This window comes from Artibeus jamaicensis, unplaced genomic scaffold (genome assembly GCF_021234435.1).
Source record: "Artibeus jamaicensis isolate MK-2021 breed Jamaican fruit bat unplaced genomic scaffold, CSHL_Jam_final scaffold_1689, whole genome shotgun sequence".
Taxonomy (NCBI): domain Eukaryota; kingdom Metazoa; phylum Chordata; class Mammalia; order Chiroptera; family Phyllostomidae; genus Artibeus; species Artibeus jamaicensis.
In genome coordinates, this window is record NW_026522029.1 from 3,231,272 (window position 1) to 3,254,666 (window position 23,395).

General features: G+C 51.8%; 1 long non-coding RNA gene across 1 annotated transcript; it reads right to left on the reverse strand.

The window, feature by feature from the left end:
- Window positions 1–346: 346 nt before the first annotated feature.
- LOC128625992 (uncharacterized) lies at window positions 347–2,554 on the reverse strand. Its single transcript, XR_008389865.1, has 3 exons — window positions 2,303–2,554; window positions 1,530–1,724; window positions 347–631 (listed from the first exon to the last, which is right to left on the reverse strand). It is a non-coding gene; the product is annotated as an uncharacterized LOC128625992 (long non-coding RNA).
- Window positions 2,555–23,395: the final 20,841 nt, after the last annotated feature.

Sequence of the window (23,395 nt, forward strand, 5' to 3'; positions counted from 1 at the left end):
AAGGAATGAGGACAATTCTGTGTACTGCTATGTAGTCGTCTCTAGGGTGCAGTTATCTCTTATCTAAGAAAGGGGGATATGAAGACTTACACATACTTTATTTTTTAATGAAAGCATAAGTCATAGCATACAGAAGATGGTTACTAACGGAGGAGAGGGCGACAGGAAAGCCAGGGTAATGAATCGGACATGGACTGACTAAAAAGGCAATGAACTTAAACGGCAGCACGCCTTGCATGTACAGACCTTTTTCAAGGCCCCAAGAGACCTAGCAATTTCATTTTTTTTTTCTTGGCGTGAACATCTACGTGCAGTTCCTTCTTTAGAAGACCTCTGTGGTGCCTCTCTTGCAGGAGATGCCCCCGGCATACTCTCTGAATGGAGGCACAGAGCAGAATGTGTGTCGGTCAGGCAGCATGCCACGGTGTCCCTCCTTCTCCTGGTCCCGATGGCCCAGAGAGACGCAGAACGGCCTGCTCCCTCAGCTGCGTAAACCTCCACTCCGCTTCAGGTGGCAGCGCCCGTACTGTCCTCTCCTCTGGCCATCCCAACGGCTGTTCATCCTGCTTAGTCTCTGGCCTCTCCTCTCGGCCCCAGTACTCTCTTCTGAACAAGCCTTGGGTTTCTTGAACTGGGAAGGGAGGCACAAACAGGGACCGTTGCTTCAGAACCATCTTCAGAATCCAAATACATAAGAATCTGTCTTAGAAGACTAACCCTTCAATTGGTGGTCATCAGTTCATTTCAACATACCCATTTCTCACTCATTTTTTTCAGTGCCATTGGGCACCTGTTGCTTGCCAGGCACTGGGCCAGCTCTTGGGCATAAAAAAGTGAGTGAAGTCTGGCCCCATGAAAGTCAGTGTGGTCTTTAGAATCCCTTTAAAAATTGGAGCAGCCAAGGAGAAAAATAAAGCTTTGAGTTTGGCCCTTTTTGGCTGTGTGATCATGGGCACATTATTTAACCTCTCTGAGCTTCAGGTTCTCGTTTACAATATGGTGATGATGTCAACGACTACCCCAAAGAGGGGTTGTAAGGATCAATGGTATAACGCTTGTAAAGTGCTTATGATAATGGCTGGAATGTAGTAGTTGCTTAGTTAATACTCCTTTTCTTCTGAAGGACTCCCAGTCTGGCTGTGAGACTGTGTAGTGGAGGTGGGCAGGGGAGGCGCGGGTTAATTTTGGTGGCAGTGGGTAGGGGTTTTGGAAATCTGGTGCATGGGGGACTGTGGAGGGTGGAGGCATCGTGGGCAGCCAGGGCTGCGTGTGGGTTTGGGGCACTGGCCAGCATGAAGGTGGAGCGTGAGGACTGCCCAGGGAGTATCCGTGTTGAGACTGGGTGGGGGGGATGAGGCAGGCCTTTGCCATTTTGCTTAAGGCCAGGCCGTGTCCTGTGAACAGTAAACAAGGACTGTTTATTTGGACTAAAATAACCAGCCTCTGGCACTCTGGGTCTGTTTGCGTTTGTTTTCCCATCACTGCCGGGTGCGAGATAAAACACTAGATCTGAAGTGCTGCATGGTTACCAGTGCCGTGGTGCGTGACTCTGGAGGTCCCTTTGGGTCAGGCCGGGTAGAGGGCAGCCTCCCAAGTGAGCCCTGGGGACCCGCCAGTTTCGTCTCTGACCATATGACAGACTCATCTCTCTGGAATGGCTTGCAGTTCCCATCCTCAGGCTGGGCCTAGCCGTTCTTTTTTTAAATCCTCGCCCGAGGCTATGTCTGTTCATTTTAGAGGGACAGCAGTGGAGAGAGGGAGAGAGAGAAACATCAGTGTGGGAGAGAAACATCAATCTGTTGGCTCCCGCGAGCACCCGAGTGGAGATCGGACCTGCGATCCAGATAGGTGCCCTGACTCGGAATCGAACCTGCAACATTTCGGAGTACAGGATAACGCTATTACCAACTGGCCCGCCTGGCCAAGCAGGCCTGTCCATTCTCATGCCCAGCCCGGGCCTCAGAGACACAGGGCAGGGCCCAGACTCCGGCCCTGTGTGGCCAGGCAAACTAGACGACAGCATTTGGCTGGTTTTTGCTGCCTGACCACCCTCCCCTCCCTCCCCTTTCTGCAGCCCTCTCCCTCCCTGTGTCTGCACTCTCCTCCCCTCTGTCCCATGCCCAGCCTCAGTATCTGCTGCCCCGTTTGTCCACCCCAGGGCCCAGCAGAGCGAGCGGCCCACCAAAGTGAGTGCGGTGGCCAGGCTGGGACAGGGCTCCGTCAGTGAGTGGTAAGGGGTGCCCCTGGCAGTCGGCCTCAGAGGTCAGAACAGGGTGCCTCACGACAAAGCCCCAGGTGGTACCTCAGGAATCTGCTGCCAAGGGCGTTGAGTCCATCTGATGGAAAAGATGCTTCTGTGGCCAGAAAGCAGATTGTGGGGGCCTTCGTGTCTCCCGGGCTGCGCTTCATTCCTCCGCAGCTGGGTGGGAGAACCACTTCTCTCCTGCTCCATCCGTCTCCCACCCCCACCCCCACCCCATCACACCAGGGGCAGGGATCTGCATTCAGCTCATCTCAAAGCAATTTGAAAAGACAAAGGCAAGTCCCCAGCACTCCGTAGGCTGTTCTGGTGCGTTTCCAGAAATAGCTCCTCCCCAGCTTATTAGCATTGGTACTGGGCAGGCCACAGGCGGCATTCACGTAATTCATGGGCTCAGGTCTCAAGTGCAAACAGAGAAAACAACAAGGGTCAAGTCATTTTGCAGAGTGAGATCGGGGAGTGACACGTCCCTCCCCAGGGATCTTTTGCCCACCTGTACAGTGGGGGCAAGGGTGAGCTTTACAGCAGGACAGACGGGGCATCCGAGACGAGGGTCAAGTACTGAGCCCTCGCTGTCCTCAAGGCTGCACAATAATAACCCCAACCACTGCCGGCTGCCTGGGTAGCACGGGGCTACGGCCCTGGTAAAGCTGTGGTTTTTTCCACTTCCCCTTTGGCAAAGGGCTCTAGGAAGACAGGGAGGAAGGGACAGACTGCAGGACTCTGTCACTGTGTCTTCGGAAGTCACACTGTTGCATGCAGGACTGGCCACCCTCCCGCGCCATTTTCAGAACCGATACTCGCCCTGAGGAAGACAAAGCCCTGGATCCAAACCCTGCCTCTGCCCCCACGTGACTCTGGGCACACTGCCTCCCTCTCCGACTCTTTCCTCCTCTATCTGTGAAACGCCTACCTCCTGGGAACGCTCTGCGGGGACACGAGGTAATCTGAGAACGGGTAGCAGGGAGCTAGGCCGGCACACAGTCTGTGCCCCGTGAGTAGTTACTGGAATTCATTGTCATTTTAGGGAGCTAGAAGTCCTGAGAGATGAAAAATATTCAACTTTCAAAGAACAGGAGAGAGAGCCCAGACCGGCATGTCTCGGTTGGTCGGGTGTAGTCCAGCAAAGTGAAAGGTCGCCGGCTCGATTCCTGGTCAGGGAACACGCCTGGGTTGCAGGTTCAGTCCCCTGTGGGGGGTGTGTGGGAGGCAGCTGATCAACGTTTCCCTCTCACATCGACGTTTCTCCCCTCACTTTCTCTTTATTTTTAAAGGACAGAGAAAAGAAAAGCAGAGTTTTCAAGTCTAACCCTATTCTAGATGTGGGTCTTGGGCCTATAAATTCACAGTATCTAAACCCTCCTCGCACTGACTGACCTTTTCTGGGAAAGAAGTTCACACAAGTTTAAGTCTGGCCCACTTGTCAGAGTAGATACGGATTTCCAGGTATGACCACCTCCCATTTGAAAGTTCACAACGGAGACCCAAGGTGGAGCGGCCTATCTAAGGTGATACAGACAGCTGGGACCCCCCATGCAGGTTACAGACAGCCGGGACCCCTGTGCAGGTTACAGACAGCCGGGACCCCTGTGCAGGTTACAGACGGCTGGGACCCCCCAGCCCCCTGCCGTGCAGGTTACAGACAGCTGGGACCCCTGTGCAGGTTACAGACAGCCGGGACCCCTGTGCAGGTCTCTGCTGCAAACTGCAAACCCCGGTCCCCCCTCTGCCACTGCCATTGCCATGAGCTGCTCCACGCACTGTCCCCAGGGCCACCCCTGTGCGCCTGTGACCTGGGCCGGTCCCCAGGCCGATCAGATCACCCCTTCCAAGGCTCCATGGTGGCTCTGTTTTACAGTCAGACTCACACTTGGGAATCTCAAAAGTGACAAGTTCCAGACACTATGATTAGGAAAAAAATTGGAGGGATTTTATTGTATTCGGTCATCAAGCTGTTCCATCTGTACAACCGGGTAACCGGCAACTGCGGGCGCTGCGATGTCTCTTGCAAAATTCCTGATGCCGAGATGCACTCTACCCTCTACCCCTTCACCTTCCGCCCTCTGCTCTCTCTGTTTCACAGACAGAGCGAAAGAAACTCCCAAACCCACGAGATCTCCACCTAACAACTAATGAGTGGAAAAGATTCGCCACAACAGGGCACGGAAGGGAATGACTTTCTCGCAGGCTGGGGCTCCCGCCTGAGGTCCACTGGGGATTATTAGCTGAGCTCATAAGATGCTGACTTCGCGCAGTGGTGTGATGTGTTGACAACGCAGGAAAATCAATGCTTGGCCCAAGCCCAGTGGAGACAGGCAGGTTGAGGATGCGGGAGAGGCCCGGCCTGGCTGAGGGTCTGGGGCGGGCAGAGGAGGTGGGGGCGGGGAGCCCCGAGTTTCACCTTTCGTCATTGCCCACCGCTCCCTCAGACTCTACGTGCCGACAGCCTACGGAGCGTGCCTTCCACTGGGCAGCCGTCGGGGCCCCCGAACGCCTCATCTAGAACACCTGTTCCATTCCTCCTGGCGTGACAGTCAACTCTCTTATAATTCTCCACTGGGTTTTACGTTTCTTGAGATCAGGGACTGTGTCTTAATCACCTCTGGCCTTTGAGCCTTGCAGGAATCAAGTGCCTAGTAGGCACTTGCTGAAGAAATGAATTACTGAATCAATGAACAAGTCAAGTGCTCAGTAAATATTTACGGACTATGTCCTCTAATAGGGCTTCGGCAGGATATTCCCTTTTCTGAGCTGGAAGCTCCTTAGCAGAGTCCACCTGATAAAGAGACCGTCTTTCTTTGCTATCTGACTGTCCCCTAGCATAGTTGAAACTCATAAATAAGCACAGTATGAAACTGACTGATGAAAATGTTGTAGGTGGAATGAGGTACCTATGCTGTGGTTAAAAATATAAGAGCCTAATGTTCTTTCGGCTACATGTTTTTGAGAGTCAGTCTGGGGAGTCGTTTGCACTCTTCCTGACTGGCCATTCTCGTTAAGAATCAAGGTGACACCCGGCTGACACCCCATGAGAGACAGCCAACGTGACTGTTTCCTGGGCAGGCCCAAGAGTGAGACAGCCCCCTGCCTGCTGCGGCTGCCTCGGCTGGGTTCATCTTCAGAAGTTCTGTTCTTCCCGCACTTGGAAGGATCTGGTTCTCTTGGAAGAGATTCATAGGCGATCATTTTATCACCTTTTTCTCGAACCGCACCTGATAGAGTAATAAGGAGTCAGATTCCTTCATTCACCTTTTACCTGTATATCCTCCCGCTCTTCTCTAATGGATCCTGGGAGGGCCAACATGAAATCAAACCATGCATGTGTTTTACCAATGTCTGGGTCTTTAGGTCAAGGGCCAGTTACTAGCACATTCATTCTAAAGCAAGAGTTCTAAAATAATTAGTGTTTACTGAGTTGTTAGCTGCCAGTCACAAGTAAACAGTTTGCATGGGTTCTCTTCCTCTAATTCACGAAGTGCTCAATTCCTGAGTCACAGAGGAGGCAGCTGAGTTGGCAGTGCCTGACTCGTCACTTTTCCTGGAGTCCCAGGGTGCATAAGGGGCAGAACCCAGGCTCTATCCAAGGCCTGTCAAGTAGTAGGCCTCTCGCGGCAGCCACTGTGCCCCTGGCCATCTTGTCAGTGGCTGTGAATATCCAAAGAGGAGCATTTTCTGCCTCCCCTGGTTCATAACGGACAGACAAGGCAACCCCACAGGCACGTATCTCGGTCCTCATTACCGCCACGTATCCGTATTCGACTGCTGGGCAAGTCTACCTGGGATTCCTGGGGCACACCCTGTCCGCACCCCGTAACGGTTAACCCCGAAGGAAGCTCAGTGTGTCCTGTGCTGAGACCATTTGGAAATCAGGTGCCAGGGTTGGTCGGTTTGTTTTCTCTTTGAGGAGCTGAAGGTCCTTAGCTGTGAGTGGCCGTTCAAAACTCATTTTTGCCATTCAGACCCTAAGACAGGGCGTGCTGACAGAGGTCGGAGGGTCTTCCTGCCCATCCAGCTTTGCCTGAGCATCTGTCACAAAGATTCGCAGGGAATTCTACCAGTCACCCCCAAGGGACAGCAGGCGGGGACGGGCCATTAGTGGTGACCACTGGATGAGACTAGACCCTCAGTTAAACTCAGGGGTGTAGGCCTTCCTACAGAGGGAAGGGGCCTGGTGACCTCAGAGATGCGCGTGTTGAAAACCAGTGAGGTTATGCCCACGACATGGAAATGTAGCCCCTGAAGGGAGTGAGACTCTCCATGTCCTACCGGTCCCTCCTGTCCTGGAGCGCTCTTGCCAGAAAGCCCCTGTATGGACAAACCACCCCCCAGCTTGGTCAGTGATGTTTAAAACCCCTTTACTATCGAAGGTTTCAAACGTAACTGCCCCTTGAACGGGTGACCTACCATCCACACTATGAGGAATACTGCTTACATGTGTGGGGTTGCACGAGTCATTGGTGCTGCCGCGTCTCATTGCAAATGCTCGCGGCGGTCCCGCCTTGGTTTACAGAGAAGGAGAATGAGGACAAGAGAGTTTGAGTGCCTTGTTCCAGGACAGCAAACGCTAGAGATAGAACTGGGGCTCAGATTTTGTAGTTGTGCGTCCCCAGCTCTTTTTGCTATACCCATACACAGGCACTGAGCTCTAAGTAGCCATTATTCCAGACGCTCGTCTTGCTAACAGAAAGAGAGGTTGATGGCCTTAGAAACTGGGTACCTGCAGGTCTCCTGAGGAAATGAAGGGGACAGGGAGAAGGCAGAGAGGATGAAGGAGGGGTGGGGCATCCTAAGAGAAGGCTGCCAATTTGATGCCCCTGCCAAGGGGGTGAATCTGCTTTTGCTCATAAGTGGTCGCTAGAGCCCCTCCTAGTTCAAAAAGGCTTCAAAATAATTGTTGTTGTAGTTTTATGACTTGCCTGTGTTTCCTCCAGCTAAGCAACAGTGGAAGGCAGGAAGCAAATGCCAACATGGCGACCCCATGGGAACGCCCTGGGCTGTGCCATTTACACGGGATGAGAGCAGGAGGGCAGCCATGGGGTTGGGTGCACCGAGCCTGCTGGGTGCCCCACAGGGTCTGTGGGGACTGGAGCCCCGGTGGCCAGGACACACTCAGTCCTCAGACACGACAGGCCTGGTCAGAGATTGGTGAGAGATCATTTCCACTTCCCGCCCTGGATGGTTAAAGGCAGATCAGTAGCAGAGCATGGTGTATGCTCAGCGGGAAGAGAGGTGAAAGGGGTGAGCGCCATTGCACTGAGCTCATTGTATCACACATTCATTCATTCATTCAGTCCTCAGACACTTGTGGAGCCCCAGGTGGGACCTCTGGGAGGTGCTGGCGATTCCTGGATTGTGTTTTCCAGTTGCTCCCAGTGTAGGTGAGGGACAGATATGTCAATGAAGGGATGATAATTCAGACTGGTAAACACAAAAGAGCAGGCTGAACGAAGGAGACTATCGACAGGAAAGGTGCAGGGTTAACTCTAAGGGAGGCTGTCCCCCAAGGCTTCCTGGAGGAAGCGTCATGTGGGCTGAGCTGGCACAACACACACACAGCTGCACAGGTCATTAGTGTGCAGTCTGGCGAGTTTTCACAAATTGGAATCATACCAGCACCCAGCTCAAGAAATGACCAGCAGCCAGAAGCCCCTGTCCTGTCCCCTGCCAGGGCTAGACGTCCACCACCTCAGTCCCCAAGGGCTAACCACTCTCCTAAAGCATGGGTTAGTTTGACCTGCTCTGAAGGTTCTATTAATGGAAGCATTCTACATAAACTCCTTGGTGGTTGGGATGAAGCGGAAAAGTTAACCAGGAACCCACAGGGGTGGAGGGGGCGGGGAGAAGGGCATTGTGACAGGAAGGGGTCGCATGCTTGAAGCACAGAGACAGAACAGCGTCATGCATGTAAAAAAAGCTTCCAACATTACTAGAGCATGGAACTCAAGAGGGGAAAGAGGCATGAAATGGTTGTGGAGAGGAAGGTAGGGGGTTGTGGAGAGGAGGAGAACCTTCTGTACCATGCGGCGGAGTCGGTGCGACTTTAGCCTAGCGATTCCTGAATCTGGCCAACCGTTAAGGTCACCTGGGCAACTCCTGAGGCATCCAGTTCCCAGGACCCACCTTCAGGGATTTCAGCCTTTTGAAGTTCCTCCCAGGTGGTCCTAACAGTTGGGTAAGTTTGGAAAAGACTTTCCGGAGATGGTGGGGAGTCATTGAGGCGTACCCTGAAGCAAGCAGGTGCGCAGGGACTGACTTGGCCCTGAAGGATGATGTCAGGAGTGTTGTTAGGACGCCATGGCAGCAGGCAAGGGGTGCTCCAGCCCCATCTCGGATGTGGCGCAGGGTTTGGAGTGGAAAGGACACTCTTAAGAGATGATTAGAAAGTGAAATTAACCAGGTACGTGGACCAGTTGGACCTGGAAAGTGGTGGCATGAATGAAAGAACCTGGGAAGATGCCCGAGTTTCGGATTTGTGTAGGCTCCGTGGACATGAGCAAACTCTGGGGACAAAAAAAGAAACACTATATTTTTGTTTGATGCACTCATCGACAATAACTTCATCCCAGTTTCCCTACAAATCTTTGTTAAGCCATTTTTCACTCAGCAAATGTTTTTTAAATGCCAGATACATATCTGATACTGTTCCAAGCCCTGAGTCATATGGAAGAGACAGAATCAAGAAGCTATAAAATATTGAGAATTCGCTCTTAGTGTTTCAGGAAAATAGATTGGCTCTTTCTTCTTTTCCAATTTACTAAATGTGCGCCAGGAAACCTCATACGTCAAGTTAGAGCCCTCGGGAGTATGTATGAGTTAGTGATGTGGCAGGAAAAGGGGGGAAGAACCAGCTAGAGGTGGGTAATAATGGTTACCGGTGAGTCGGCAATGCTGTCCTACCCTCACAGCAGCTCTGCATTTACTGTATTTACTACCGACCTTGGTACAGACCAGGAAATGGGTCCTCACAGGAAGTGAAGCATTCACCCTGAGACACATAGCGAGTAAGTAAGGATGCTGAGTTTCAAACTGGATCAGGAGCCTGCCTGCCTGCCTGCCCGCAAACCGAACTTCAGGGGGAGAGCTCCCCTCATTTTCATATGGAGACACTCAGGCTGCGAGTGGTTTGTTTTCTGGGCCAAGGTTGCATAGCAAGCAAATGGCAAATCCCAGCTGAGTAGAAATAGGCCCCTTTCTGCAGCCCTGGCCTGTGACCACACGCAGCTCAGCCTCGGAGAGAAGCTCAGCCGGCCCTGAGCATGACTCAGGGTTTCGCAAACTGCCTCTGAGTGTTTTCTACTTGGACTTGTGCTGGCAGTCAGGTTTAGGCTCTGGCTGGGCTTGGAGTGTTGCTTGTCTGGAGAGTCCTCTACGGGCCCAGGACAAGCCACCGCGGGACCAGAAAGTGCTGCTTATCCTTTCTAGAACGTTTGCCCAGATACACGCCAGGCTGCTTGGGGCCTCAGACGCTGGATGACCCTCTCATGTACAGAGTTAGACGGGGGCGAATCTGCAAATGGAGTTGAAAACCAGCACAGATTGCTTTAGCTATGCACAGTCAGCAAAGGGAGACATCTGCTTTGAGATGGGAGCAAGGGGAAGTCAAAGGCAACCCTAAGACCGCCCCCTCCCCGCCCCTCACACTCAGGAGAGTCTGGCCTGGCCCCCCCTCACTCTGTCCTTTCCTGCAGCCCTCAGGGCTGTGCCCCTCCGAGAAGTGTTGGACATCTAGGACATGGAGCATCCTGAAGGGACTTGCTGCGGGCATTGTCGGGACAGGCACTAAGGAGCAGATGAGTGACTGGATTATCTAAAGCTGAGGGGTTGAGGTCAGGCAGGATGCAATTTTCTTTTAGCTTTTCTTTTTTTTTTTTTTTTTCCCAAGTAACAATCAGTGCTGGCATCCTGCTTTCAAAATGGCCAGGACTTGTCTAAACTCCCAGGCTGAGGCCACCTTGCCTGGAAGGCACAATGGCCCCACATGCCCCTCCCAGTGTGTCCTTCTTGCCTCTGCCCACTTCTGGGCAAGGTCTCCTGCTGGTCAGCAGCACAGCAGGCCACTGAGGACACACTGACCCCCGCCTGGTCCCCAGTCCCCACTGGCTCCTGGGAGTGATTCCTGTCAGTGCACTCTGAACGGTTAGGACACTTAGACGGAACTCAGCCTGGAGAGAAGCCCGACAGTGACCAGGAGGCGAAGGGACGGCAGCACGAGTGTCTGCATTGTCTGAACTGGACGGGTCGGACAGCAGGCCACGGGTGGGGCTGCTGTGACTTGCACCCTGAAGTGGTTGTTCCTGAGGAGTGACTCTGGAGAGAAGTGGAGAGGGGAGGGAGACCCCGAGAACTGCCTGTGTCCTCAACTTCACCTTCGTTCACCGTCCCCTTCCTCTCCTCCTCCTCCTCCACCTCCTCCTCGTTCTCCTTCCTCTACCTCACCACTATCAGCACCATTAACAAAAAGCACCTTTTTACGTCTGTCTGTCTGGTCATTGGATGAGAAGGACGTGTGAATGGAACCCTGGTGGGGCTGTTAGTCTGAGACACATGATACTAAATGACAGAGATACAAGAAAGAGATAACACAAGTATCAAACTCTACATGTACATCCTAAAGAAAAAAAATAATTCACTGACATCTTACACAGATTCAAATGTGCTGGCTCCAATGTCACTCCGGAAGAGCCTTCTCTGACCCCCTGACCGAGGGAGGACACCCTTGTAGCAGCGTCCCATAGCGCGTTGAACTACTTCGGTGAGGTTTGTTATCCTTGAGGGTAATTACCCACTTGGTTGTGTTCCTCACTTGCGAGGCTCTAAGTGAGCCCTTGGGGAACAGGGACAACATTGACCTCACTCACCCTTGTTGCCTGGGTACCTACAAAGTACCTGGCACTCACTGGGAGCTTGACAAATACACCCCGGATGAGTGGATGAATAGCAGCTAGCCACGTGCCTTCTGTCCCAAAAGCGGCTCAAGCTCAACGTGACTGGAGAACTCTGTGGACCCGTCAGGGAAGATGTGCGTTGAGAGCAGCAAGTTCGGTGATGTGGTGCCACCGGGGGGTAACTCACTCATCAAACCAATACACGATGGGAGTTCTGATGACCATCCTCCTTACTGTCCTCTTGTAAGAAAACTAAATGGAAGTGCATAGCACTCCGCAGACAGCTGATATGAATTAATTAACCGGTTCACTCATTTAACACACACTTGTTTGGCGAGGTGGGGGGGATACAGAGATGAGCAGGACATGCCCAGACCACCTAGTTTACAGCCTGTTGGAACAAACCTGTAAAATGATGAGCAGAAAGTGTAATGGAGAAGGCAGACAGGCCTTCTGTGTGACATCATGCAGGACACCACAGAATTCAGAAAGAAGAAAGAATGGATGAGAGGACAAATCAATGACATAATGGCTGGGAAGTTTTCAGTACCAATAAAAAAATAAGTGAAATGATTGAGGCAGTGAGTACTTGGACTGGAGATAAAGAATGTAAAGCACGATCGTGAGAGCCAGGTGGCTCGGGGCCGGCTTGCTCGGGAATGGGGCGGTGCGTCTGCCGTGGTAAGTGACCCTGAAGTGTGGGTGGTGACAAGGCATCAGGAGCCTCATGAATAAAGCTCCAGCTGGAACAGAAGTACAAAAGTAAAGCTCTTCGGGGACAGGAAAAATATGCATATCATTGAACACAGTCAAGCCCATGCCACGGACGACGTGGCCTGTGTCTTTGGGGGTCCAGCGGCAGTGTGGGGGGCCCGTGGGCTTGCCCCAGACCTAGCAGGAGATGTTTAACTGAGGAGGAGGATGGAAACACCACGGGTCTCCCCAGAAGCCAGGAGCAGAGGGGGTGGGGCTGAGGGATCATTGCCGTGTGTGTGGCAAGGAATGAGGTCCCTTCTCATTCCTTGGCTGTTCTCTCTTTCAACCCTTCTCCCACTCCCCATCTCCCGGAAAACTCACCTCTTCATTTCCTTTATGCCGTCGGGCTATACATTGATCTGATAAACACCCACAGTAGTTAACTCATCATTGTCATTGATATATTGCAGGAGATAAAAGTAGATAAACAGGTTCTAAATTCAGCTATACTACCTACATTTATGTGGCCTTTTAGAAAGTCTCAACTTTTTTGATGATTGGATTCTCAGGCAGTGTGTATTGGATCCTCATAGCTCAAAAGCTGTTATATCTCCCCAAGTTAATTTTTGGGAAGCCTAAGAAGTTTTATAAGCAAAAGAAATGAATCTGTAATGTGATGTTACAATCGTGAGTAGGGAATAGTTTAAATTATATACTGTACCTCTTCACCAGGTCAGCTTTATAGGCATGAATATTACTAATTTCATCAGCTTTTCCCTCTATGTGTAGTTAGGTCAAGGTCGGGCATTTAGGTCCAGGAAACAACAGTACACCTTTATAGAAGCCATGTAGGAGGTAGTGCAACTCACAGGTTCGGGCGGGTCTCTGGCAAACTTGACCACACTGTATCAATTTACCATTAGAGAGTAATTTGCAGACATTGTGCTCTTTTATTCACAAGTATTTTATTGTGTATTTCCTAAGAGCAAGGACTTCCTATTACATGATATGTAATGTACTGATTTGCATGTAATAATAATGCATTACAATACATTTATGAAAACCTATAGCCCATTCAGTCTTCATCATTATTCTAATGACATCCTTTTAAAACAATGTTTGGGGGTCTAGACGCCCACCCAGGGTCCCACATTGTATTTAGTTATTATGTCTCTTTCGTCTCTGTGAACTTTGCGCAGTTTCCCCAGTGTCTGTCTTAGTGCCTCACTCATGAACACAAACGGGAAGGCAGAGAGGACTAGATATTTGAGTACATTTTCCAACACGAAAGAAAAAAGACTAAAAGAAATAAGTAAACAAGAGGGACTTGGAAGAAATGGCTACAATATAGACACCAAAATAAACTGTTTAAAACGTGAGCTAAACTTCTAAGGGGAATTAGAGGAGATTTTACAACCATGAGACAAGAGCAAGATAAGAGGGCCAAGACCTCTTACAAAGGAAACATTTGATATGACATTTTAAAAAAATCATTTGAAAGAAAAAAATCAAGGAATCTCACAGAAATTCAAATCAACAAAGGGACCAAAAAGTTAAAAAATAAGCAGAAAATATAAGAAATTTAGAGAACCCACCCAAAAGGTCCCGCATTGGGCCCACGGGGGTTTCTGACGGAGGGAGGGTGGGGCCGGAGGAGAGGAGATGCAGCCCCAGAGCAGGCCCTGCGGACGGCAGAGGGCGGGAAGGGCAGACGACGGGCAAGTTCACACACATGCGTTTGACAAGTTAAACACAATAAACCAGTTCACCAAAAGCCACAAACTACTCGGCTCGCCCAACGTGAAATACACCAGGTAAGCAGCCTGGTAACTAATAAGTAAATGGAACCGGTAGTGAAAAAAAGATGGAATAAAAGAAGTTTCCAGACCCAGGTGGTATCTTCGGAGAATTCTACCAACATTTAAAGAAGAATGAACACCAATTCCATAAAAATGGTTTCCAGAAAATAGAACAGGAGGAGATACTTCCCAACTTATTCTGTGAAACTGGTGGTATTCTGATATCAAAAAACAGTCAAATGCAATACAATAAAAGGAAATTATGGACTAATATCTCTTATGACTGTGGGTGCAAAACCCCCTGACAAAATGTCAGGAAACAGAACTCAGTGACATATGAAAGAATCAGACACCCTGACCAGCCGGAGTTTATTCCAGGGGTGAGGGAGTGTGGAAGGCAGGCGGTGCAGTGGGTGGAAAGGACTCGGCGTTTGGAGTCCGAGGGTTTGGAATCGTAGCGCAGCCCCAGCACGTCCCGGGCACGTGACCTGGCTGAGCCTCGTCACTTCCGTCTGTAAAGTGGGGGCATGACCACGTCACAGGACTATTCTGAGGCTCAGTTTGAATAAAAGAACCTAGAGTTATGGTAGGAGGCCTGTAGGTCCATCAGGATGCTGAGCAGTTGTTGTAGAAAATAAACCATAGGCTTTGGACCCAGTGGTACAACTATTTTCCAACGTCTTTAAACACCATTTCCGTGGTATTTAACACAAATATGCAGTTTCAAATTAGCTTTGTGCTTCTCTGTGTTTTCAAGTATAAAGGGCCCTTACACTTGAAAATATTAGACGGCACTGAGACGGCCTCTGTCTGGCACACCAGGTAGCTGCTCAGTGCCTGGCAGCCGTCGGCGGCGGCGGTGGTGGTGGCAATAGCAGCCATAGCAGTGGCAGAGGAAGTGACAGTAGTCACAGCAGTGGTGTTAGTGGTAATAGCAGGCAAGTGGCAATAGTAACGCTGGCAGCAGTAATAGCAGCAGCAGCAGCAGCTACCACGTCAGCTGTCGTGTTAGGACAGCCTTGGCGTGGCGTCCTTGGATCCTCGCAGTGACCTGTGAGGGCCCAAGGGCACAGCGCACGAGCCCATTTTGTGGTGAGGGCCTGAAGGGTTAGGCAGGGTGCCTCCTTCTCCAGGACCTTGCAGTCTGGATTTGCCCTGCCCGGGAGCAGAGCCCAGGTCTTCCGACTCTGAAAGTGGGGCCCAGAGGAGCCAGGGAAGGCAGCCGTCTCAGTTACAACGAAATGACACGCCTTACACAACAGACTTTGGCTTCTCTCAGTTCTGGGAGAGCTCTCTTGCTGGCTCACAGATGGCCACCCTCTCGCTGCGTCCTCCGTGGCACAGGGGCATCCCTGGTCCCCACATACTCTAATCCCATTATGGAGGCCCCGCCCTCATGTCCTCGCCTAAACCGCATCCCCTCCCCAAGGCCCCACCTCCACATGGTGTTGGGGGTTAGGGCTTCAACATATGAACGTGGGGTGTGGGGGGCCGGACACACATATTCAGTTCACAGCAGCAGCCATGCTAGCATTGGAGGGTGTATTTTACACCCAGAGAGACTGGCTCTTCACAGGTACCTGATCCCTCAGTGGTTCCATGGTGTGGTTCACAGAACCAGGGACATCCTGGGATGCCCCCGCCTCCCGCCTTTGGCTCAGCCAAGTAAACTCATTTGCTTCGGAAACCAGTCAGACAAGACTGGACATCAGCCTTGTAAGAGTTAAGTCTGTCTCCATGCAGAACCCCTCTCCTTCAGGTGATTCTGGGGGGTGGTCCGGGCTCTGGGGCGGAGCTTCTGGAAGAGCCAGATTCCTGAGTCAGCTCAGCTCTCATTAGAGAAGGGGCCCTGCTCTGGTGGCGGGGTCCCAAGTCCACGTGATGGCTCCGTCACTGACTGCATCGCCCCCCAGTAACACATGGGGGCTGGACACCACAGGCCCGCAGTTGCGTGGGGACCCCGATAAGCAGCCCAAGGGCAGCACTGGAGTTGGCCACCAGCTCCGGGCCCAAGACAACAAAGGGTAGGCAGAGCCCAGGCAAAGCAGGGCCAGCAGAGAGAATGCCATGTCATCTGATCCACAGCTAATTAATCCTTTGAAAATGCGCTCTGGGGACATGTCCGTGAAGGACGTCACTGAGGTGGGGGAAGAATGCAGCCTGTTGTCTGGGCCCAGGACACAAAGGCCTATCTGTGCGCACGTGGGCACTCCCGGTCCAGGCCAGATCAGCTGCTCTTGTTCCCTCCTCGCCACCACAATACCGCTACAGAGTTACAGGCCGCCGTCTCCCCCACCCCCGGGAGAGCCGGGCCTTGGGATGGGTGCCCACTGGGTGCCCACTGAGCACAGCCGGTCATGCCAGCCTCCCGGCCCACTTGGCTCCTGGAGAATTTCGAATTTCAACAGCCTGCTTCTCCCTGCCCTCATTTACTGCCCTCTTTCTCATCTTCCCTTTATCTCACCCTGCCCAGCACGCGCGTGAGTGGCAGGTCCAGGGTGATCTGGACCCAGCTGATCACCAGGGTGCCAAGCCTGGACACTTGAGAGATGACCAGCTGGGCAGTGTCCAGCCGTGGTGCAGGGGCACTCTAGAAAATACTTTTTTCTGGCGGTGTAGCCGCAGCTGCCCTGGCCCACTACCCCGATCCCTAGGAAACTGGGCAAGGGACGTCCTCCCCCAGGCGGAGTTCCTGCCAGGGCCCCGCCCCCTGCCATGGCATCGGGGGCGGGAGGCCTGGGATGGGAACTTGGCCCCTGGCGTTCTGGTGGCAGCGGTGTAGCCAAGGCTCTGAGTCTCCATGGTTCAGCGTCCTTGTTTATGGAGAGTGAGGCTCGTAGTTCTTACCTCGTGGGGCAGTCGAGGGCTTTCCATGGGCACTGGTAGAATGCAGCTTCTCACGGGGGAGACAGACATCCTGAAGGGATACGTGAGGAGAGTCCACCCTGTGTCAGAAGGTGATGAGGGCTGTGGGGAAAGGGCCGAGCAGGGTGAGAGGAATCAGAAGGTGCAAGCTGGGGAGAAGGTTTGAATTTTTAACAAGGCTGCGAGGAAAGTCCCATTGACAAGGTGACATGTAGGTAAAGACGCGAAGGAGATGAGGGAGGGAGACAGGCCAGGTTCTGGGGGGAGAACACTCTGGGCAGAGGGAACAGCCAGGCCAAGTTCTGGGGCGGAGGTGAGCCTGGTGACTACGGGACAGGCCGTGTGGGGGAGCGGGTGGCAGGGGAACTCGGGACGGATGAGAGGAAAGGGGCCGGGTCCTGCGGGCCTCCTGTTATTTGCCACAACAAGCCCCCGAATGGCTTCACCAGCAGAAATACAGCGCGTCCTGGAGGCTGGAATTCCGTCTGAGATCAGACTGTCTGCAGGGCCAGGCCCCCTCTGCAGGTGTTAGGGAAGGCCGTTCCGGGCCTCTGTCCTGGCTTCCGGTAGCTGCCCCTGCCCGAGTGTCTGTGTCCACATGTTCCCCCCCCCCCACCTCCTTTCAGGGTCCACCCTCATGACCTCATTTTAACTTGCTCCATAAAGACTGTCCCCAAATAGGGCCACATTGTGAAGTATGGCAGTGGGGGGGAGGGGTAGGACTTCAACATGGCCTTTTTGAGGGACACGATTTAACCCATGACAGCCTCACAGGCCACTGTTTTTTCATTGAATGACATGGAAACCATTTGAGGAGGGTCTTGAGCTAAGAAGGCAGGACCTGCTGTGATGACATTTAAAGGGATGGCCAGTCCCTCCTTGGGTTGGGTGCCTCGTGTCCCTCTGGGGGAGATTAGGACTCTGAACCTCCCACCGGGTTCTTTCTCCTGATTACTCCATGGGAAGGTGGGCTTAGGGGACCCTTCCTTTATCACTCTTACACCCGCTGGCTGCCAGGCTCCCGAGCTGGTCCCCAAGCTGCCCCCATCTGTCACTAGCACTCGCTACACAGGCCTCAGGGACCGCTTATCTGCAGCAATCCTGGCAGGTCAGTGTGCGCCCTGCGGCCCCACTCCTTCCAGCCTGAGCACCTGGGAACATTCATGCCTTTGTCAGCGTCCTTATCTCTGCCCTCCTGGACCTTAGAGGCCCTTGTCCGCCTCTGGGTTCCTTCCAGCTTGGCCCTGCCCTGTCCCTGGCTAAACCCAGCTCACTCATTCTCTGGATGGATATTTGCAAAAGGATCCACTCTAACAACCAATCCCATAATTACAAGAACCAATAATCCCCAGTGCTAGCAATGGCACTGAAAATCTGCTCTCCTTGTGGCTGGTCACGGTACATGTTGTTATAATTCTTTAGCAGTGTAATTTGGCAATTTGTGTGAAGCATAAATAGATCTCAGTGTGTTTATACCCTCTGATTCAGGAATCTCACTTTTGGGAATAGAGCTAAAGAAAACAAGCCTGAACAGGAAAACTCTTCCTATAAATGAAAATGCCCATCACAGAGTTTTTATGTGGAAGAACTGGAACTAATAACAATGACTAATATTCGTTAAATGCTTATGGTGTACAAGGCAGCATTAAACTCTTTATAGTTATTATTTTATCTGATCCCACACCTTTCTGAGATAGAAACTGCTAACTTTTGGTAAGGAGAGTAATTACCTCCATATAACTTCTGTAATTAGCTGCAGGCACCTAGGAAGTGGGAGGAATGTTGAACGGTAGTTTGGACAGCTGGCCTGGGACTGCTCCACAGCCAGGTTCATGCCCTTGACTTTGAATGCGACCATTTTCTGCCCCTCCTCCTCTTTAGTAATTAGAATGCGACAGGGTACATGTCAAGGCCCAGGCACCTAATTATACGAATCACAACCAGTCAAGTTCTCCTCCTCCCTCCTTGTACAGTTAGGGTCATGAATCCGATAGGACTTCAAATGAACTGGCTGAATTTTTTGGTTGAATAAGTTGACGGAAGGCACATCATTTTAGATCTAGTTTCTCATTTAAGCCTTCAAGATCTTCTGCATCCTGATTTTTTAAAAATGAAGATCAGCAACTCTCACATGTTTTCTGCTATAGATCCCACAACACATGCTCTGTCTTCATTCCGGTTGTTCGTGACTGCAGGGCCAGGCAGCGTGGTGCCAGGGGACTCTCTCTAGATCAGGATTAATCGTGCTGAAGCTCACCCACTGCTGCCTTCAAAAAAGATTTTTAACGACTTAGAAACTCCTTGTATACGAAGCCACAAATTGAGGTTTTATCAGCCATCTGTCTATTACCTCTAAAGCATGACATGAGCACTGAGTTGGTTCTTTGGCAAACTGCCTCAGTTTCCACCCCCGAATAAGAGTGATCGTTCCAACTCCCCATCAGTGCTGGGAAGATAATGGAGACTTAGGTGGGAGCACAGAGATGGCTCTCAATACACATTCATTCACTCATTCACGTGTCCAAGCAGGCCAGCTCCTCCCCTCCATTGCTCACTCATCATGCATGCACTGTGAGAAGTAAGGCTGCAGTCCTGAGCCTGCCCACCCTGGGGGGCACTCCTGGTGACTGTGGGAAGCCCAGCAGGCAAGCAGAGCCCAGGCCTGATTGAGCAGCTGCGGTCCCTGACCTTTCTATCTGGAAGGGCCGACTCCCCGACGCCCCGCCCTGCCACAGCTGGCTGACTTCTGCCGGAGGTTCCGTGAGGGAGGGTGGCTCTGGGTGGGAGACGGAAGCAGGCATGGAGAGGGGAGTATTGTCCTGGTGGAGAGAACACCTGGACCTGTTTGGGGCCACAGTGTGATTTTGGCTTTGAGTTAATCAAGTCTTTGAAAATTTTAATTTAATTTTATTTTTAATTAATTTTTTCAATTACAGTTTACATTCATTATTTTTTTGTGTCGGTTTCAGGTGCACAGCATTGTGGTTAGATAATCGTATACTTTACAAAGTGGTCCCCCCAACATTTTAAGCACCCACCTGGCCGCATCCATAGTTATTACGATATTACTGACTACATTCCCTGGGCTGTACTGTCCATCCCAATGCCTATTCTGTAACTACCAATCCCTACTTCTCAATCCCTTCACCTTTTTCACGCAACCCCCCCAACCCCGCTGCCCAGTTAGTCAAGTCTTTTAATCTTTTATTGGGGGGGAGGGAGCATTGGGTAGGGGTTGCAAAGTGGTCTCTACTGAGTACATGCACTTAGAAGGCAAGGGGCATCTTACGATCTAAGTTTCCAGTCCCCGTCAGAAGCGATCACCGCCCCTGGGGACTCAACACAAGCTAAGGGTCACGATCTCTTCCACAGTCACGTTTCTTTGAAAAAAATGTGGGGGTTGCTTCCGAAAGGAAGAGGATGCTATGCTCATGTAGGTAAATGCCCCTCCTCTCTGTCACTGACACCCCTGGCTTGTCACGCTTGTTCCACGCATCGGGCTGCCCCTGAAGTGCTCAGAGGGACAAAGCGGGATCCTGAGGGCGCGCCGGCATCGCTCATTCACGCCGCATGGACTTTCAGAGGCGGCGCTCCTCCTCATCCTGGGGAACCTGTCAGTGGGGGACCAAGACCGGATGCGTCCTCATGGAACTTGCCTTCCCGTGGGGAGAGGTCCACACCGAACTCATGATACAGAGGACAGTGCCAGAGAGTCAACGGTGCTGTGAAGAGGACAACACGAGGCTTTGAGAGATTAAATAACACGGCCAAGGTCGCACCTTAGGAGGGGACAAAGCCAGGACTCAATACCATACTTATTTGGCACCAGTAAGACCCATGTTCTTGAGTCTGCGATAGAGATGCCCCTGCATCACTGGTGAGCGGCAATGAGGCCTCACCTTTGCGCTTCACTTTGTGCCTTTCCCAGCTATTTCCAGCACGTCACCTCAGTTCACCTTGGACGTTCCTATTTCCAGCTTCTCCTCCGAGGCCTGCCATGAATGCAAAGGAAAATGGCAGGAGCAGGTCCTCTAGCAGCGGAGCCAATTAAGTTTCCCGCGGATGTAGAGCAGTAAATCCCATGACATGAAGGACCAGCAAAAGCCTTGCATTGGCCATGTCTAGAGCAAAACCAGTGGAACAGACTTTGAACAGGAAAAGATGTTCCCTCTCTCTTCCTGTTACCCACAGAAATGAGAGCTTAGGCTGTGTCCTCCACGTTGAAAGAGCATGCGAATGAGGGGCTCCCATGTCCTCAGATGCCATGGAAACAGGAAGAGAGGGGCGGCCACCCTCCACTTTTCTGGCCTCTTCAGAGCGGTTTACCTTACACGCAGTACAACAGGGCTCATTCCTTTGAGTGTCCAGTCTTAGCAATAAGGTCAGCCCTTGACCACCTCCAAAGGAGGTTGACACACTTGATCTCGTTAGAGGCTCACGTGAACCCCACTGGGTAGGTTCTCAGTTACAGGTGGGGAAACTGAGGGCCAAAGAAGCCAACTGACTCTTTGTGTTTCTGTGGCACTGGCAGGTGAGCGGGGCCTTGAGATGTTGAACCACGTCTCCCCCGCCCCACCACGCTGTGCTGCCACGGAGGGGCGTTTGCTCCTCAGGTGGCTTTGGAAGAAGGTCTTTCTAAAATGTATTAACGTGGATTAACACACTTCCCTGCCTTCTGCAGCAGGGGACACTGGGGTGGGGACTGCGTGGTGTGGAGCAGTGTGACGATGAATACAGGCACCTCTGCGAACCTGTATCGTCCTGTACTGCTCAGCCACTTGCCTGTTCTACCTGTTGTTCTTACTCTGCTTGTTGATGTCGCTGGGCCAGGCCATTGCAGCCCCTGTCCTGTCTTTGTCTTGTGAGGCTTCCAATCAGAAGTCAAGATTATCACAAGTTGTTTTAGGTTAATCAGTAGGGCTGTAAGTTGCTGTAACCATTCTGAGGGTCAAGGAGTCTAAGAAGCTTTAAACGTGTTTATAATTTTCGAGCCTGCAATTCCATTTCTCGGAATGCGTCCTAAGCTAATATTCAAGGATGTACATAAATATTTCCACAGAAGATTAGTTATCATGACATTATTTATAAGTTTGAAAATGAAAAGCTGTCAGCATAAGGAACAATTGGGTATTGATTAATGAAGTACATTGAGTTCAGGGGGTATTTCAATAGTATACAGCCACTGAAATTATTAGCAAAAAGTTATCTAATGGCATCATGATACATTCAAAATATATCAAGTAGGTTGTAATACAGCATGTACATTATGATGACATTTTTTAAAAAGTAATAAACACAAAAAGAACAATAACAGGAGACTATACACCAACATTTTCTAGGAGTTATGTGGGTTATGAATGGTTTTTGTTTCTTTCTGTGTGATTTTGTTATTTCCTATATTGAACATGTGCTACTTTTTAAAACAAAACACTTGAAACAGACCTTAAATAACACTGAGGCATAAACTATTGGCTACATGGGAGAAAACCCATGGAGACTCTGAGAAAAGGCCAGGTTTTGGGGAATGACATTAGGCAGAGCCAAGGTTTCTGCCGACTTCTGAACGGGGGGCTGGGCCTGTGTTCTGAAGGGTTCAGAGAAGCCGTAACAGAAGAAGAGACGGTCTCCTCCTAACGCGTTGGAGTCGCACTGGGGAGTAAGGGCCCTGCCCAGGTGCGGAGAGACGGAGTGTGTGGGAGTCCACCAGTGAGGGAGGAGGAGGCAGCTGGGCCCGAAGGGCGGTTAGAAAGCCAAGAGGAGGACAGGGGGCGGGCCGACCCCTGCCCGGGTGGGAAGAGGACTTTCCCTCAGCCCCTCCCTAACTGTCCCCCTGCCTGCTGTACCTTTGCTCCGACCAGTGAACCCTGTGCAGCTGGGTCCTCAGTCGGAGCCTGCAGGGCCAGACCATCTGTGAGGAGCCTGACCCGGGAGAGGGGTGCGCTATAGGGACACCCCCTGGAGGGCATGGCCCCGCCCTGTTCTGGTGCTGCCAGCTGAGCTGCGCAGCAGTGCCCAGGGCAGGAACGTGGGAGGTGATGCACAGGGTGTATGCAGAGGCTGGGGCCCCATCATGGCACGTGGTATCAGGGTGAGAGCCCCATGTCCCCGTGTGGCCCCCGATCACTGATCATGCCACCGGGTTGTGGGCAGCAGGCTCTTTGGACTAAGAGCGCAGGAGGATCCCTGCGCCCCAGGCCACGCCCCGCACCCCAGGCCACGCCCCTTACCCCAGAACACCTACTCAGGCCCTTGTACTGTTGAGCATCCCTGAGCGCAGCAGATCAGTGCAGTGCGGCCTGGCTCCAAGCAGCAGTCGTGAAGCCCCATCTGTGCTGATGGGCTCCTGGCAGCTCTAGCTCCTGGAGTGAGTCAGCCAGACTGTGGGGCCACTGCTGCCCCAAAACCTGCCAAGTCGGGACCAGCCTCTGCTCCCTGCGGACTTGTGGAGCCGCACACCCTGCCCCAGCTCCCACGGCCTCCTGAGAAGGGCCGGGTGGGTGAGCTACCACAGCCCAGGCTTACCTCAACCCGAGTGAGCCAAGAAAGGGGCTGTGAGAAGGTTAAATGCCAGTAATAGTCATTAATGTTGCTGTGTGGTGTGTGTAGTAACCCCCAAATAATGTCTTCTAAGACAATGAGCTGCATTCCTTCCTTCCTTCATTCATTCGGTATTTGTGCTAGTTGCTGGGAGAAGTAGGGAGGAATGAGAAAAGAGCCAGCAATTTCACTCCATTGCGTGTCCCCAAGATAACCGGAAACGTGTGTCCACACAACAGCTTGTCCATGAGGGTCCATCACAGCGTAATGCATCACAGCCGAAGTGGCAACGACCCAAATGTTCACCGACTGTCAAATGGAAAACAAAACTGGGGACACCCACCGTGGAAAGC